General features: G+C 44.9%; 1 protein-coding gene across 1 annotated transcript in view; it reads left to right on the top strand.

Moving 5' to 3' along the window:
• The window catches only part of KIF26B (kinesin family member 26B), a 363294-nt gene that overhangs the window by 89681 nt on the left and 256773 nt on the right, over positions 1 to 16840 (top strand). The gene's annotated exons all lie outside the window — the stretch shown is intronic.

The following is a 16840-nucleotide window of genomic DNA, read 5'->3' as shown; positions in this document are numbered from 1 at the left end:
AGCTTTCGGGCCTCCCATGTGCACAGGCCTCTTCCAAGGCCCGTAGCACCTGTGCACGTGTTCACGGGGCCATATGTGTTTCTCAGAGTTTCAGGGGGGAGCTATTGTAGTTGGTTAAGACCACCCCTCTTTATACCCTGCTTTGCCCTCCCTCGGGCTTCTCCCATCAGGTGGGGTTGGAGTAGCTGTGGACGTCTTTGACATTCTGTTGAGCAGAAGGTGAGCTGGAGATACGTTTAGTTTCCATTTTATGGGCCGTATCTCTGTGGTTCTCAGTCACTTCTATGTTTAGTTAAATTATTGCTGGGGGTCCCCATGTAGCAATGGCTCGCCCAGGCACAGAGGTGGCACTTGTGGTGTGAATATATTGTCTGGTGTCGGGCCCCAGAAGTTGGAGCAGGGTGGAAGAGCGAGGCACAGAGACGAAAGCTGGACTGTGGAGACTTTTCTAAACTGTCAATTAAGAAAGTCACGATCATGCTAGAAAAGGGACTGAATCGTGTTTCTATTCTCTCTATAAGAATTGTATTACAAAATTTTTGTCTTAAGAGAAAAACGAAAAGCATACTGACAATAGTTAGGAAAACCAAATGTACAAGTTAGAAAGGAAAAGAAAACAGGTCAATTGGACTACATGAAAATTTTAAAAAATTGCTTCAAATAATATATCAAGAAAGCAAAAAACCAACCCACAGAATGGGAGAAAATTTTGCAAATCATTTATCTTATAAAAAACTTGTATCCACAGCATGTAAAGAACTATTACAACCCAATGATAAAAAGACAACCCAACTGAAAAAAAGAATAAGGATTTGAATAGTCATTTCTCTAAGCAAGATATATAAGAGGACAATAAATGAAAAGATGCTCAACATCATTAGCCATCTGGGAAGTACGAATTAAAACCACAGTGAAATGCCGTTCATATTCACTAGGATGGCTAGAATAAGAAAGACGGGTGATAGGAAGTCTTGGCCAGGATACGGAGAAACTGAATTCTTACACAGTGCTGGTGGGAATGTAAAATGGTGCAGCCACTGGGCACAGAGACTTGACGCATCCTCAAGAAGTTAGATGTGGAATTATTGTGTGACACTCACCAGGAGAAATGGAAAAATACGCCCACACAAAAACTCGTACGCAGATGTCTCTGGCAGCATTATTCATAATAGCCCAAACGGGGAAACAACAGCTGATGAACAGATAAGCAGAATGTTAAATCCATACAATGGAGTATTATTTGGCAGTAAAAAGGAATGATGTACTAATACATACTTCAACATGGGTGAACCTTGAAAACATTATGGTAAAAGAAGCTAGACATGATAAACCATATATTGTATGATGCAACTGTTATGAAATGGCCAGAATAGGAAACATTATAGAGAGAGTAAGTAGATTAGTGGTTACCAGGGAGTGACCACTAATGAGCATGGAGTTCCTTGTATGGAGATGGTTGCCCAACCTTATACATACATTGAATTGTGCCCTTTCAGTGGGTGAATTATATGGTATGTGAATTACATCTCAATAAAGCTGTTTTAAAGATGTAGGAGAAAAGTATTTGTACTCTAAAATTTAGCCATTGCCTCCTAGATAAAGCCCAAACTCCACAGCCTGTCTTCCAGGGCCTTTGATTTATGCGGACCGTTTTCCTCCTTCATCTATACATTTGTCAACCTTACATATTGTAAGCCTTACACATCATGCACATGCCATAAGTGGTCTTCATCCAGACGGATGTTCCCTTCATCCCTCTCTTGCAGCCCTTGGCATAGTGCCTTGTGCTGTATTAATTTCTGTATTTGTTTTATTATCTACGTCTGATTGAGAGCATGTTCAGGCCAGGGCGTGTGCTTACTCATGTTAGTGTCCCTCGGAGCAGCTGGCCCCTGATCTTAACTGGCTGGTACAAAAATTTGTATCGCTTAATAGAATGAATAGATTGTGAAATTATTAAGTGATCTTTCTATGACACTGTCTTTACCTACTCTTTTTATAAGGTCTTTCAAGAACAATGGAAGAGCAAACGCTTAAAGACTTTTTTTTGAAACTCTTAAAACTCTTAACTGTGTAGCAAATTATTATTATCTGTCACCCTGGTAACTATTCAAATTAGTGTCAATTAACTTTTGGCGGCACTCTGAAGATTCCTTATGTACGTTAGTTTGTCAGATGAGGTAATGCATTTTTTTCTGGGGCAGTTGTCAGTGAAGAGATTGGCAGCGTTTCGTAATTGTAAACAAAACTGTCTCGTGCGGGGGACCATGACAAAGAGAGAATAGGGTGCCAGAAGCTCTGTGAAAACACGTGCATCCATTTCGGCGAGAAGGGATGGTGATCTTATATAAATTAGTGTTCTGCTCTGTTCCTCAGCTGCTGTGCTAATGAGTGGGCCCCAGAGACTCCTGGTCCTGGGTGATAAGCCCCTGATATCCATTCAAGTTCAGCAGAAAGCTTCTTTTCTCCAGGGGTCTTTGTTTAAAAACAGAATTCTTTATTTATCAAATGAAAAAGATTTCAAATATGCAGAAATGCACAGGGGATGATAAAATAGACTCGCCACCCATGTTTAACAAATGCTACCTTTTTGCCGTATCTGCTCTGGATTTCCTTTTTTTTTCCAATCAAAAAAAGAAAACATTTCCAAGATAGTTCAATCTTTTCCTCCCCTCCCCCATCCCATTTGTCTTTCTCTTCTTCAGAAGTAACTATCATCTTCTTCCATGAATCTTTCACTGGTTAGTCTTTCAGGCCAACTTGGATGTCAGTTGTTAACTCCTAGGGCCATTTCCTACTTTAAAACCGTGGATCTTCCTTGCTCCCATTATTCAGGGTCCAGCTTCCAGCCCATTTATTGGGAATTTCCCCGGGAGTCAGTTGCAATCAGTCTCTAGGTACGGGGAGGATGTCACTTCTGGGTCTTGGCTAAGATCCAGTGTCAGGAAGGGAAGGACAGTTCCAGCGGACTGATAAGTCACCACATTCCTGGAATTCTGGGAAGAGGAGGCAAAAGGCTATGTGGTCTTGTCTTTGAAATATGAGAGTTTGGTGACACCCAGGCCATGTTTTTTCCTTTTTATTGAATGTGTTGGGGTGACACTAGTTAACAAAATTCTTCAGGTTTCAAGTGCACAGTTCCACAACACATCATCTGTATATTGTATTGAGTGTTCACCACCCCAAGTCAAGTCTCCTTCACCACCATTTATTCCCCTTTACCTTCTTCTATCTCCCCCTCCCCCCTCCAGCAATTACCACACTTGTCTGTGGGCACCTGGGACATTGTGGACGTGGGAGGTATGGCGTATGTTAACAAGCTGTTGAAATGCAGATTAATCCAATTCAGTGATAGTTTTGGGGAAAGTGACAAGGTGCTGGATACTGGAGAGAGGAAAATGGAATAACCTATATGGGGATATATGTGTGTGTACACATACTATCTTATTTACTAATGCCTGCCTCATTCAAAAATAAACTTGAAAGGTCTTTTTAAACTAGAAGCGGTAGAACAAAAAAAGAATGACAGGGAGGAAATGAACTGAAGGGAAGATTAGGATTGAAATGACAGCTTCAAGTCTAAGGGAAGATCACGTGAAATATAAGCTATTAAGTGTGAAATTCTCTCTAGAAGAGGCCTACAGATTTGGTCATGACCTTCTAGACAGTGAAAGAAAGTAAAGGGATCAGTGACACGATTAGGGCCCTTAAGATAATACAAACCAGTTGCCCAAGGGGACTAGGTATTTTGAGCATGGATGCCTGAGAGCCATTTTCCTGGGAATGTGGTCCTCACCTTTAATGGGAGGGTGCGGGGGACTGACCAGGACATTCCAGCAGCATGTGTGATGCTCTGGAGTGGTGTGGACCATGTGCAGCGAGCACAGCCGGGGGACAGAGTGGTCAGTGTGCCCGAGGAATGCCTGGTAACCAAGGGTTTATTACTGCTAATCATGCTGCCAGTGGCATTGTGATGGCGGATTTTATATGTCAACGTGATGGACCATAGGTGCCCAGATATTTGATCAGACATTTTCTGGGTGTATCTGTGGGTGTTTTGGATGAGATTAGCATTTGAATCAGTAGACTGAGGAAAGCAGATTGCCCTCCTCAGTGTGGGGGAGCCTCACCCAATCAGGTGAAGGCCTGATGCTCCTTTGAGTTGAAAGGAACTCCCCCTCCCCCATTCAATTGCCTTTGATCTGGGACATTTTTTTTTCCTGCCTTCAGCTGAGAAGTGAAACATGGGTTCTTCCTCGGTCTTGAGCCTATCAGATTGGAACTACGCTGTCAGCTCTGCTGGGTCTGCGGCTTGCCGACCCACTCTGCAGACCGTGGGACTTGTCAGCCTCCCTAGTTACGTGAACTAGCTCCTTATAATAAATGACTTACTTATAAGAGAGTAGGAAATCTTGTGTGTATGTGTGTATCCCCTAATCTCCTATATATAGACCCTGACTAACACTCACATTCCATATGCAAGGAGAGAGTGCGTGGGCCTTGGGCACTAGCTGTAAACTCTCTCTACAGGCTGCCTAACTGATATCATTGAGCAGTGGAAGTGTTTCACGCTGTCACCTACTAACCCTAAGTGTTCTCACGACAGCAACGTCAGCAGTGACGTTTATGGCATCCTCTGTGCACCCCACATGCCTTAGCTCACTGAAGCCTCACACCAACGTGCCCAGGGAACTGAAACACTCAGCAGTTAGGGAACATGTCCAAGGTCCCACCGACAGGAAACGGACCTAGTGTTTTCAGGACCCTAATCTGAATAAAGCTCACCTTCTGCTTACTCTTCGTGGTGAACATAGGAGAGGGCTCCATTCCGGGAGGCAGACGGATGTTGCCTCTTCTGCCCTCGGGGGCTTCTCTCCATCTCCGGGGAGGGAGGGACAGGCGTGTGTGTGTGTGGAATGGGCTGCGTGTTTACGCGGCAGGTGCGGGCGGCAGCGACACCCAGGATGGTGGTGATGAAGTCCACAGGTAGGCAGGTGTTCATGGGAGCGGCTGGGGTCGGGGTGCGGCGCCAGCCGTGCCGAGTCACGGTGTGGAAGGGTGGACTACGGAGCAAATGAAAAGCGGGTGCTAGAGCCACCCATTTTCCTGCAGCCACTTGTAACTTAGAAGGCACCTCCTGGTGTCGTTGGCTGCAAGTGTCAGAGTGCGGCTGACACTTCAGTCGTTTGACACCAACCTCTGTGCCTTCCTCACGACTCCTTGCTCCCTCGCCAGATCCTGACTTCAGGGGTTTCTGTCTGAACACCAGCACGAAGCTGAAGGAGAGAAGCAGTGAGGGGTGGAGGGGGGCGTTCTGAAATAGTGGAAACAGGAGTGGGAGCTAGACTGGCTTTTCCATAATGGGAATCATTCTCACCTCTGGATTTTTCCCTTTCGATTAACCACTTCCCTTGACCCTAACCTCAGCTCAGAAAGAGCCCACCTGGGAGACGTGGCCCACTCTGGCTGTGGAGGGGATTGTCGCAGGCGTCCGTGTGGAGGTTTGTGCTTTGTAAGTCTGTGGCTGAAGCCTAGGCTGGTGACCCATGTTACCGCCTCTTCCTATGACAGCAGTTTCCCCTGTCTGCCCTTCGGGGGGGTTAGTCTTACCTGCCGTGTCTGAAAATTACCCCCTAGGTTAGAGTCAGCCAAGCTGGACTGGGGTGAGGTTATAGGCGTGTCAGATGGAGGACCTCCTGGGGCGGTGGGATGGGGAGGGTGTGGGGGGGATGCACAGCTGGGTCTGTCTCCAGAGTGGGCAAGGCTGCTGGGGACCGTGGGTACAGGGCCTGAAGGAGCCTAATGAAGCACCCCCTGGCCTGTCACTTCTGCCGCCTCCCTTCCCACCAGGTAAAAGTTACTGTGACACCCAGCTTCTGATTAACGCTACATGATGGAACTTGTACCAGGGATGCCAGCTGATGGCCTGTGTCAGGTTGCTGGGGTTAAAAAATATATTTTAATTTGTTCAGGTCTCTGGGGAAATTATCTGAGCCTCCGTGTGATAATCAACTTTCACATGAGCTTTCAAAAAACCTGAAATTACTGGAGCCAGAAAATGAGATTTTTAATCTACATAAATACAGAAGTCTTCCTCATCCCCCCACCTTTTTGTTTTTTGAGAAAAGGGGAGATTAAAAATATCCTGTTTCATTTCTTCCCTTCCCCCCACAGGCCACGGTCATTAGCAGGTGTTAGGAAGTGAGCAAATGAAAAATGCATCACATTTTTCACATAGGCTTTTTTCCTTTCTGATTTGGAACTTTACACCCACTCTCAAGGTTAGGGAAGGCGGTCAGTACTGTGCTCCCTGATACAGAAGAAAGGGCCTTGGAGAGGTTGCCGATGGGTTGCAGAGTCAGGACGAGAACCCAGTTCTTTGGGACACGTGCTCAGTGCTCTTGTCACCCTGCAAGACTGTCTCATGGTAATGACAGTGATCCAGTCTTCACAAGAGACGAGGGTTTGGGGTGAGATGGGTTAATACTGAAAAGCTAGGTTAAGTGGTGGTAACACCAGAACTCCAGTGGCTTAACTTGGGTCCAGGTGACTCTCCACGGCAGGTGCCTCCCGTGTCTCCAAGCTGCTTTGAGCTCATGACAACATCCCCCCACCCCTCCCCGCCACCACCATGTCAGCATGAGGCTTTGGGGTGCACTGAGGCAGGGAAAGGGGGACTGAAGAGTCGCGCGTTGGCTTTTAAATGCTTCAGCCCAGAAGAGACAAAATTCAGTGCCAACTGCCCAGGGAGCCGGGAGACCTTGTGTACCTTGTGTCCTGGAAGGGGGGGAAAGCCAGCAGCAGTGGTGTCCAGTAGTGACCACTGTCACACCATCCACGGGCCAAGAGGTCTGTATTATAGAGCAGGTCGCCGGTGGACAGACACTCATGTCACAGAGCCCAAGAAAGTCTCATATCACCAGAAATTTGGAGCAACATCTACATATCTGTTGGGTACTTAACAAATGTAAAGTATGCAACCTCTCCTAAATGCCTGCGCATTATGGTTCAAGGATTGGGATTCCTGTTTTATGCGTACGATCTTCCTGATTCAACCTTCAGTGATTCCCTCTTGTTCTGAAGCAACAGTTAAACTCCTTAACATGACTAAGGCCATCCTGAGCTGGCCCCTGACCCTTACCCCAATCCTTGTGCTCCAATCCGCGCGATGGACCACCTGTCACTTTTCCCAGGCGAGCTCTTTTCCCCTCCTTACCTGCACACAGCTGTTTCCTCCCCACTCACTTCCTTCTGGCCAGCACCCACTCTTTATTCGGGTCTCAGCTCAAATATCATTTATCAGGACAGACCTCTGCTGCCTGAGTTAAGCCCCACCCCCTGAGCTCTATCAGCTCCTGCCCTTCCTGTACAAGCTCTTGGGTCTTTGTGATGTAGTATCCTGTTCACTTACCTACATGGAAAGCTCCTTGGGATCAGGGAGAGTGTCTGATGCAGTGCACGGAAGCAATCGAATGCTTATTTGGTAAAGGGATGAATGGACATGTGAATGGATGAGAGAGAACTGACTAAGCAGGGACAGGTGACCCATCTCACGGGGTCTCACACTCTTCTCCACTGGCTCTGAGGCAGGTGAGACTCAAGGTGGTTATTGGGAGCAATACCACTGTTCCTCTAGCTTTGCGGGCCAGTGCACGTGGGTATCATATGTATGGTGACTTTGCTTCACCAGGCGCCTTCCATCCTCCTGCCTACCTTCGAAGTGGTAGCAGTGTCCTGCATTTTAGTTATGTCATTTCCTATTTCTTTAGAAAGGTCAAAATGCACGTGATAATGTGTAGTTGATGGCAAAATGTCATTAGATATTGTATTATGTGGCCGTAATCCCCATCAGAGTTATCGTTTTCTGAGTTCCCCATTAGAGTTATCGTTTTCTGGGTACCGAGGTTCATTTGGGGAAGATGGGAAGTTCTGAAGGTGGGCAGTGGGCAGTGGTTGCCCAACAGTGTGAATGTACTGATACTTAATCCGCTGAACTGTACGCGTGACAGGGGTTGAAATGGTAAATTCTGTGTCTACTTTACCACAATAAACTAAGTACTCCAAACATGACTCTAGACTCTATAGTACAACAGTATAGTGTCACCTACCTAGTTTCATGTCACCAGGCGAGTGTGTGGCTGTACTGCCAGGGAGATTGCTCAGACCCAGAACATGTCGGTTCCCTGGCTGCTGCTTAGTTAGCAAAATCATTCCCCCAATGAAATTCACTTTGGCTCAATAGAAAAATTCTCCCACCTTTTTTTCCAAGATGAAAACCCAGCTCAGTGACTTCCTGTTCTTTGTTGAGCTATCAACTTCTTTTGTTATTTTTTTCTCTGATAGAATTTGCTTGAGAAAAAGAAAGCAAGTTCTAAACTATTTCTTACCCCTGTGTCTATTAAGTAACAATTCATTTGTCGTCTTCTGCCCCTTGAAAACGATCTAGACACACAGAACCACCCAGCAGTGTTTGTATTGGTTTAAGACACCCAGTCTCTCCACATCAGTTTGGTATAATGGCTGCCTTTCATATAATGCTGAAGTATGAATAAGAGTGTGATTTCCATGGGGCTTTTGTCTTAGCTCCAGGACCTGGTTATCACCTTCGAGGAAGCAAGGCGATCACTTGTTCCTGGTGCGGTTCCTTTAAGAACCGGTGCTCGGAGGTCTGGTGATGGATGCCCTAGTCAGGGCTGCATGTTGGCTCTGCTCTGTGGCGGTGATGTACGATTTCAGCATTTCAGGGTGATTTGGGTTTTCTGTGCTCCCTGCCTGGAATTTTGCTGCCATGTCATTTGGTGCTTTGCTGGTCAAGAAGAGGAAAATAAATCTAGAAACGTGCTTGAAAATGGACATACTGTCTTCCATTCCGTAATGTTAAAAGATCTTAAAGGAAAGGCCTTCATTTTCTTACCTGGAAAAAGAAGTGGTTGAGCTAATGCCCCTTCCAGCTCTAGAAATTCTAAAATTCTAGCTCCCTCCTGCAATCTCGAAGGGGCCTAATAGCCGAAACTCTCAGAGAAACTGAACGGGCCTGTGCTTTGATTTGGAAGGAGGAAGATGTGGGAATGGGGAGGCTGAGGAAGATCTGGGAGCATAGCTTGCCGCCCAGCAGGGCTGAAAAGCAGGAGACTCCTGAGTGCTGTGGGCTGGGCAGTGAAGGGGATTTGGTTTCCTTGGCTGTCCAGGAGGGAGTTCCCCCCTCCCCCCTGCTTCAGAGGTTGGCTCCTCCCTGCCCGGTTCTGGACCCTTCCCGTCAGCTCCCCCAGACTCAGGGGCTGACTCTGGGGCCACTGGGGGCAGGTGCCTGGGCTGTACAACACAGCTCACCTGCCCCGGGGTGTCACCTGTCATCTTTCTTGCCAGAAGTTGAAAGGTTTCCAGAAGAATCCGGTTAAGACCTAAAAGAAGAAAACGGCTAACATAGAATGGTCACTGAGTTTAACTATCTTTTTTTATCCTCACCTGAGGATATGTTTATTGATTTTAGAGAGAAAGGAAGAGGGAGGGTGAGGGTTGGAGTGGGGGGAGAGAGACAGACAGAGAGAAAGAAACATCGATCGATTGGTTGCCTCTCATTCACGCCCTGACCTGGGATCAAACCTGCAACCTTTTGGTGTTTGGCATGATAGTCAACCAACTGAGCCACCCGGCCAGGGAATCTTTGTCTTCAATGGCCCTGAAATATGGGACAGGCATGGGATTCAATACTTTTAAGCAAGCTAATGTCTCAAATATTACAGGTTACACTCCACCTGCTTTCCAGGTTAGAACAGCCTTAGACCTTAATGCATTTTAAAGGTAGAGATGAAGTATTGTTTCTCTTCTTGGTTTGTATTGCCTCCGTCAGGAAGACTAAGAACTCTGAGATCCGGGAGATCCTTAAGCACATGAGGTTTGACTCTGGGTCAGTCCTGCAAATATTTATTAAGTACACACAAAAGGCAGGGCACTATAAGACAAAACAAATCAGTTAGTCAATATCAACACATGTCACTTGTTGGGAGGAAAAGACAATACAAGGAATGACTGGCAAATACAGGTGTGAATTCCACTTACTCTCAGCAAGGTGAAGGAAGAGGAAGCTCCCGGAAAGGAAAGGGAGAATTGGCCTGCCCCCACCCGCATCTCCATCCCAGGCTTGGCCACCTACCCACATCTGTTTATTCTGGGGGTTGTACAGCCTGATAGGACCACGTGATCACTAATACCCGCTTGACTCCCCAGCTGAGGGTCATGGGCCATGGTGGGATAGTGCTGGAGGCTCAGGATTGTCATTTCTGGATGCTGACCCATCTCAGTAGAGACTTTGCTGTGACTACCTGAGGCCATAGGGCTAAGTCAGTTGTAGCGAGCATAGTTTGGGAGACTCTGGCAGTCATTAGCGTTCCAGGGTGAAAAGTGCATATAAAAATCCCATAAACGGTGCATAACTTTACTCCCCTGCTTGCTGGTGAGTGTGTCATCCCTGAGATTTCACACGGGCTAGTGAGACAAGAACCAACAAATCTGGGTAAAAAGGAGTTTCTCAATAACAGGGCAACTTTTACTATCCTCTGCTAAATCGAGACTGACCAGGGAGGGGGGAAAAGGTTTGTATTTTCTTCCTAGAAAGATGGATACTTTTGAAAATAGGAAGCATACAGGGATATTTGGATTACGAAGGAAGATCTTAAGATTCATGAAGAATTACGCACTGGAAGAAAGAGCTTGGGGACATGAGCGGGGGTAGGGAGAGAGACACAGTACAAAAGTGAGTCTGTAGTAATTCTTTTATAGGAAAATGCATTCTGGGGTGTCAGGAGACTTGGAGAGGATGATGATTTTCTTTACAAGTCAGAAGATCTGACAGAACCACACTCTATTCTCTGCAAGAAATGAGAGCCTTGTGAAGGTCTAAAAATAGGGCTCTGGCTGGATAGCTCAGTTGGTTGGAGCATTGTCCCAATACAGCAAGGTTGCGGGTTCGATCCCAGTCAGGGCACATACAAAAAATCAACCAATGAATGCATAAATAAAGTGGAACAACAAATCGATGACTCTTTCAAATCAGTAAATAAAAAAATTCAAAGGTCTACAAATAGGCCAATGAGAGGGATGAGGGATGAGGGGCAGGCAACCAGGAGGGGCTAAAGGTGTTGTTCATTCTTGTTATTGTAAGGCCCTTAGCAAGGATGGGCCCACCTGACAAGACTCCTTGAGGCCTAGGGTTTTGAGTTTGATATAGACCCAAGGAGATAAATTCAGAATAGCCTTGGCTATTTTTTTTTCCAAGTTATAACTCCCAGGGTGTAAGCAACAGAGAGCGAGACACAAGCTCTATAATAGCATGACCAGATCCGATTCACGTATTGACCCTGACGTGTAGGACCCCCGTCCTCATGTGTTCATCTGCCCAGCTTTCTGACTTTGGGACTTTTCACAGCTGTCATCATTTCGTATAAATAACAGCCTGCTAAAGAGTGGGTGACAATGTGGCATTTTGCTGGTCCACTTCTGACACTTCTTGCTCAGCATTCCTCACGAAGTCTCTGCTACTGGCCGCGCGCCAGGCCTGACAAAGAGCCGTGAAAGCGCCTTGGCGTAAAGCGATTTTTCAGAATTATTTTTGAGCTCATTCCATTATTACATCTTTCATGCTTGGCAAAATAATTACGTACTGCGCTTTTTAAAAAAATAAAAAATAAACATTGATCAAGTGTTTTCCTGTATATGGATTATGGAATAGTCAGTGAGCTCTGAGCTTTGTCTTGTGAGTGTGCATCTCACGCAACGCCTGTTCTTCTACAGAAATGTACGCACAGGGGATTGGGGAGGATCCTGGTTAGAATTGCAGGTCATGCCCCAGAATTTTTCTGAGTAACTTGAATACCGTGACTCCCAGCTTATGGATTCGCTGGCCCATTTCTGAGGTCGGGTGGGAGAAGAAAAGCTTGAACGTGAAAATGCAGTCCTGTGGCTTTGAAAAATATGTGAGTGGGAGCATTTTGAGGGTTGCATTAAATCTGATATTCTTCTGTTGCAGCTTCTGCATGGGTCCTTCACTGGGGACGACTTAGCATGAAGGAAGGCTCCGCATTTTTGTCTGCTATTAACACTTACTTTGGAAAAAAATATTGGATCCTATCAGTCTATAACAACTTTCCGTAATAACAAAATGACATTGCATTTTTAGAAATAGCCATACCCTCAATTTATTCAGGATGTTACTCTTCACAAAGTGCTTTAACATATATTATTTGATTGGATCGCTATGACGGTCAGCCCTGTGAGTTAAATCAGCCATTGTTGCTTTGATTTGTTCCAGATGAGAGGTTGGGGGGGCTCAGAGCTCTCACGGGCTGCACACACTGCCATGTCATTCGGGCCAGAGATGCATAGCTGGAACCCAGAGCTACTTGTTCAAAATCCCTCTACCATCTTAAAAAAATAATACATATATATTTTAAAAGCAGGTTTGGATTTACAGAAAAAGTGAGCAAAAAGCAAGAGTTCCCACATACCTGCTCACCCCACCCTTGACACCCCCTGTAATTAATGTCTTGCATTAGTGTGGTACATTGGTTATAATCGATGAGCCTACAGTGATATGCTATAATTAACTAAAGCCCGTAGTTTATGTTAGGGTTCACTCTTGGAATTTATAAATTCTGTGAATTCTGATAAGTGTATAATGACATATGCCCACCATTATGGTCCCACACAGAATAATAGTTTTAATGCCTTAAAAATCCCCTGTGCTCCGCCTGTTTATCTCTCCGTCCTTTCCAGTGCTCAGCCACCACTGGACTTTTTACTGTCCCCTTGGTTTTGTCTTTTCCCAAATGTCACGTCGTTGGAATCATACAGGATCCTTTTACTACATTTCAAAGTCCAGTATTTCCCCTTTTTTGTTTTTATCAACATTAACTAAAATTTACTGTTTATTCCTTAGTTAAAATTTTTCCATGAAGATATGTGCACAAAGCAGCTTTCTAAATTTTTATTTATTATTAGTATTATTTTATCCACCATCTCTTATCCTGTTTTTACCATTGGTTGAAATATAGTCAATAGACTTTTCTCTTGGTTAAGCTGCCCTTTCTCAATATAATGAACCTAACTGCTGGCATATAGCAAGAATCTTGCTCCTCTGACAAAAATCTAGTGTAGCCTTACCACCATGCTCTTTCTTGTGTACCTATTTTACTACAGAATTGTACCTATTGTGATTGAGAAAATGGAGGCATTGAAAGAGAAAGAAAGCTTGCCGGAGTAAAGACATTAGGAGGCAGAAGATAAAGGCCAGCTTCCTTTCCCCCATTTAAGATGTGCCTGGATTTAGCCATGATTGATCCGTGCCCAGTAGGAAAGACCAAGCCAGTTAGCTTAGCCATTCAACGCTGAAGCTGTGAGTGTTGTGGCCAAGGCCATGGGTTTGATCCTCACGTAGGTTACTGAGTTGCCTTGAAACTCATCTTTAGCTCCTAGATGTTGTGGGGGGCCCATGTGGTCCCCCTGGATGATAAGGGGAACCATGACAATAAATTTACGCTTCATCTGCCTCTCACCCCAAACCCAAGAATGAAGCAAGGCAAACACATGTCCTGCCAGAGGCAGATCAAACACATGCCTTTTTTTTTTCCTTGAAAGACTTGAACACTAACATTGGTTGATGAAAGAGACAACCTTCTGAAGTCATTTTGTAATGAACAGAGGAAAAATGACTGAGCCTAGTAACCTAGGCATTGGCCTGGTGTACTTCATTGTTGTGGGCTTCCTGTTGCCTGGGGTGGAGGGGGGGTGATTGTTTACATCGGGAGTGACAAAAAGATGGCGGGTCCCATTTTAAAACGCATCTTGCTTTTAAACAAAGGACAGAGTGTCTTACGAGATTAGCACAGATGCCTAAGGGCTAATGCTTGCGCCCCTGGGGTTGGCGTGCTGGCAGGGGTGTCTTTGACCTTGTCAGTTAAGTGGCCACACATGTGGGTCAAAACTTCTCTAGTTTGTTCCAGAGTCATTTTTTGATAACTTTGGGTGACACTGGGCAAGTCATTTGCTTTCTTTCGATGTCTCTTGCCATGTCTATAAAATGGGAACACTCATTGTGATACTTGGCCCTGACTCAGAACAAATGGCGCAGTACATTCTGAGAGTCTTGTGCTGTCAATATGCAGCTTTAAGTTATGGAAGTGTCCAGCTTAAAAGCGTCTTATTATTAATAGTTACTTTATATGTCCTATATATATCTTAATGTTTATTACATATATGTATATCCACATATATGCATGTGTATATCCATGTGTGTTCAGTGCTCACAAAAGCAGGGTAGTGGCCTTTTCTCTTCCCAACAAAGCCACTGTCCTGTCCTCGGCCCAGAGGCTTAATGGCCATTGGATTTGTTTCAGAGCAGCCAGGCACAGTTCTGGGCCATTTTCCTTTTCAACGCGCGTGGCCGTATAATGCTCGGAAATGTTGACTTGTGGGAAGAGGCCAAGGAAAGTCTGTACATGTGCCAGGGCTGTGGCTGTAGACTTGGCACGAGGAGAGGCAGCTGGTGAGGATGGAGGGCAGCCTGGCTCCCGTGGCTCTCGTTTTTCATAGAAACTAATTCAGGACGATCTTTTGGTTTACATAGATTTAGCAGGCATTTCTTTGTCCCTAAAAATTATATTCATGTTTTGAAAAGACCACGTACTTACCAATAATTGGGAAATACCATAGAACTGGAAGGTGACTTGAAAATCGTCTTTTGGCCCAATTCCAGTTCAGTTCGCTCTTCTGTAGATCAAGAACCAGTCCCCAAGATGAGTGGCAACCTTCCTCCTGCCTTCACACCCATCTCGCAGTCTCCATGCCTCCTCCTTGCTCACAGTGTTTCTTCATTGCCCTCTTGCCACTCTTTACAGTCTGGAGAAGTTTAAAAAAATATGATGATCACAGCAATGTTAGGACCAGGAACAGAATCGAGTTTTATGAGACCTTCAGCCTTAGACATCAGGGGACCTTCCTTCTGAATGAGAATGCAGTATTATCCAACCTTATTGTGGTAAACGTCTTGCAAGGTGTGTGCGTATTAAATCTTCACATTGTATACCTTAAGCTTACACAATGTTAAGGTCAATTATTTCTCAGTAAAGTGGGAAAAAAATTAAAACAGAAGCATGCTTAAGCTTAAGATTTCGTCTCTGGTCAGGGCCAAGCAGGTTTGTTTATTTTCCCCCACTCATACCCTGCATCAAATGGGATCGTTTTGAGGGTTTTAACCAAAAAGACTTTAGTGGTGTCATTGTAGGTTATCAGAGCGCACAGAATAAATGCAAAGGAGCCTTAATTATTCAGATTGGTTATCACAAAGATTGTTTTAGTTGCTTTGTTTTTCTTGGTTCCTCCCTTGCCTCTCTGGCCGCCCTGCCTCCTGCCAACTCTTAGCTGTGAGATACTGCTAGGGGTCCCCCTTTGCCAAAAGATACAGTAGAGGCTCCCCACCTGGGATCCACGTGTCCCCGCTTCCCAGAAGTCAGAGGGCTCAGGGACTCCAGATAGCGAGAATCCCTCTTTCACAGCATTTACTATGAAGATGTCTAGCCTCTGGCATCTTTTTCTTCTAAGGTAGCTGCAGAACAGTGACATGTTTTTTGCCATTTTTCCTACTGATACTTTCCAGGGCCGTAAGGCACTGGACCAATGAGGAAAAAGGTATTTATATTTTTATGAAGGTAATTCTTTCAGTGGTAAAATAGTTTATCCGACCTCAAGAACTTGTGACTTCCAGAAAGGAAATGATTTTCAGTGATGGTCTAACCCGAGTTTGGAGGAATGTCTTTATCTAAGACATGACAATGAACCTTCAGCCAGGCTGAAGTGAAGAGTGGCAGTGAGCTGGACTATCTGGTCCTGTCACAGCCATCAGGGGAGTGACAAGTGAGGAAAGGCAGGGTGGCCCCAGTGAGCGGCTCTGGTGACAGGGCTCGGGGGAGTGGCCCCCCGGAAAGTGGCCCATACCAGGGCGGGAGACATCTGGCTATCACTGGATTTACTAATTCCTGTGACAGCATGTCATAGTGGGAGAGTCCCTTATTTCTTTTTGGGGGTCTCAGGCCTAAGATTTGCAAAAATGAGCGATTGCACTAGGACCAAGTGTCCCTTAGAGTCCTGGTTTGTTTCTTTTAGCCTGTTATTCTCATTCATAAATATTGGGTTGGCCACAAAACCCATTTATTTTTTTCTGTAAAATAGAAGACACATTTTTTATTTTTATCAATACCTTTATTGATCTGGATATTTTGAGTATGCCAGCTCTCTCCCATGTGGTGTTATGTTGATTGTTCTCAGTTAATGTCTTGATTTGATCACTATCAACTTCAATGGGTCTTTGCGACCATGGAGCATCATCCAACAAGAAATCTCCAGCACCAAACTTTGCAAACCATAATTGACAGGTTTGATCAGTCACAGCACCTTCTCCACACACTGCACAATTGTTTTTTTGTGTGTGTTTCAGTTGCATTTTTTCCTTTCTTGAAATAATAAAGCATAATATGAAAAAATGTTGCGTATTTTCTTCCATCTTCAGTATTAAAATGGCTACACAAAAATTCACCAATTTTGGTAAGTTTTTCTAAAATGCCTGCTGATTGACAGCTGTCACAATACAATCTAACAAAATTGTTTCAAATGAAGTTAAAGACAACTGAGCACTACTAGAGGCATTTTATGGAAAAAAAACCAAATGAACCTTTTGGCCAACCCGATATATCTCTAAATTAGGCCAAGATAATGAAAGAGTTAGTAGTTGTAATTTTACTCTGTAAGACTTTCTTTTTCACGTATCTTATAGTCATTTTATTTAATTACC

This window comes from Furipterus horrens, unplaced genomic scaffold (genome assembly GCF_987537825.1).
Source record: "Furipterus horrens unplaced genomic scaffold, mFurHor1.1.pri manual_scaffold_15, whole genome shotgun sequence".
Lineage (NCBI taxonomy): Eukaryota > Metazoa > Chordata > Mammalia > Chiroptera > Furipteridae > Furipterus > Furipterus horrens.
Note: the sequence above shows the minus strand (reverse complement) of the source record. Positions and strands in the feature narration are given on the sequence as shown.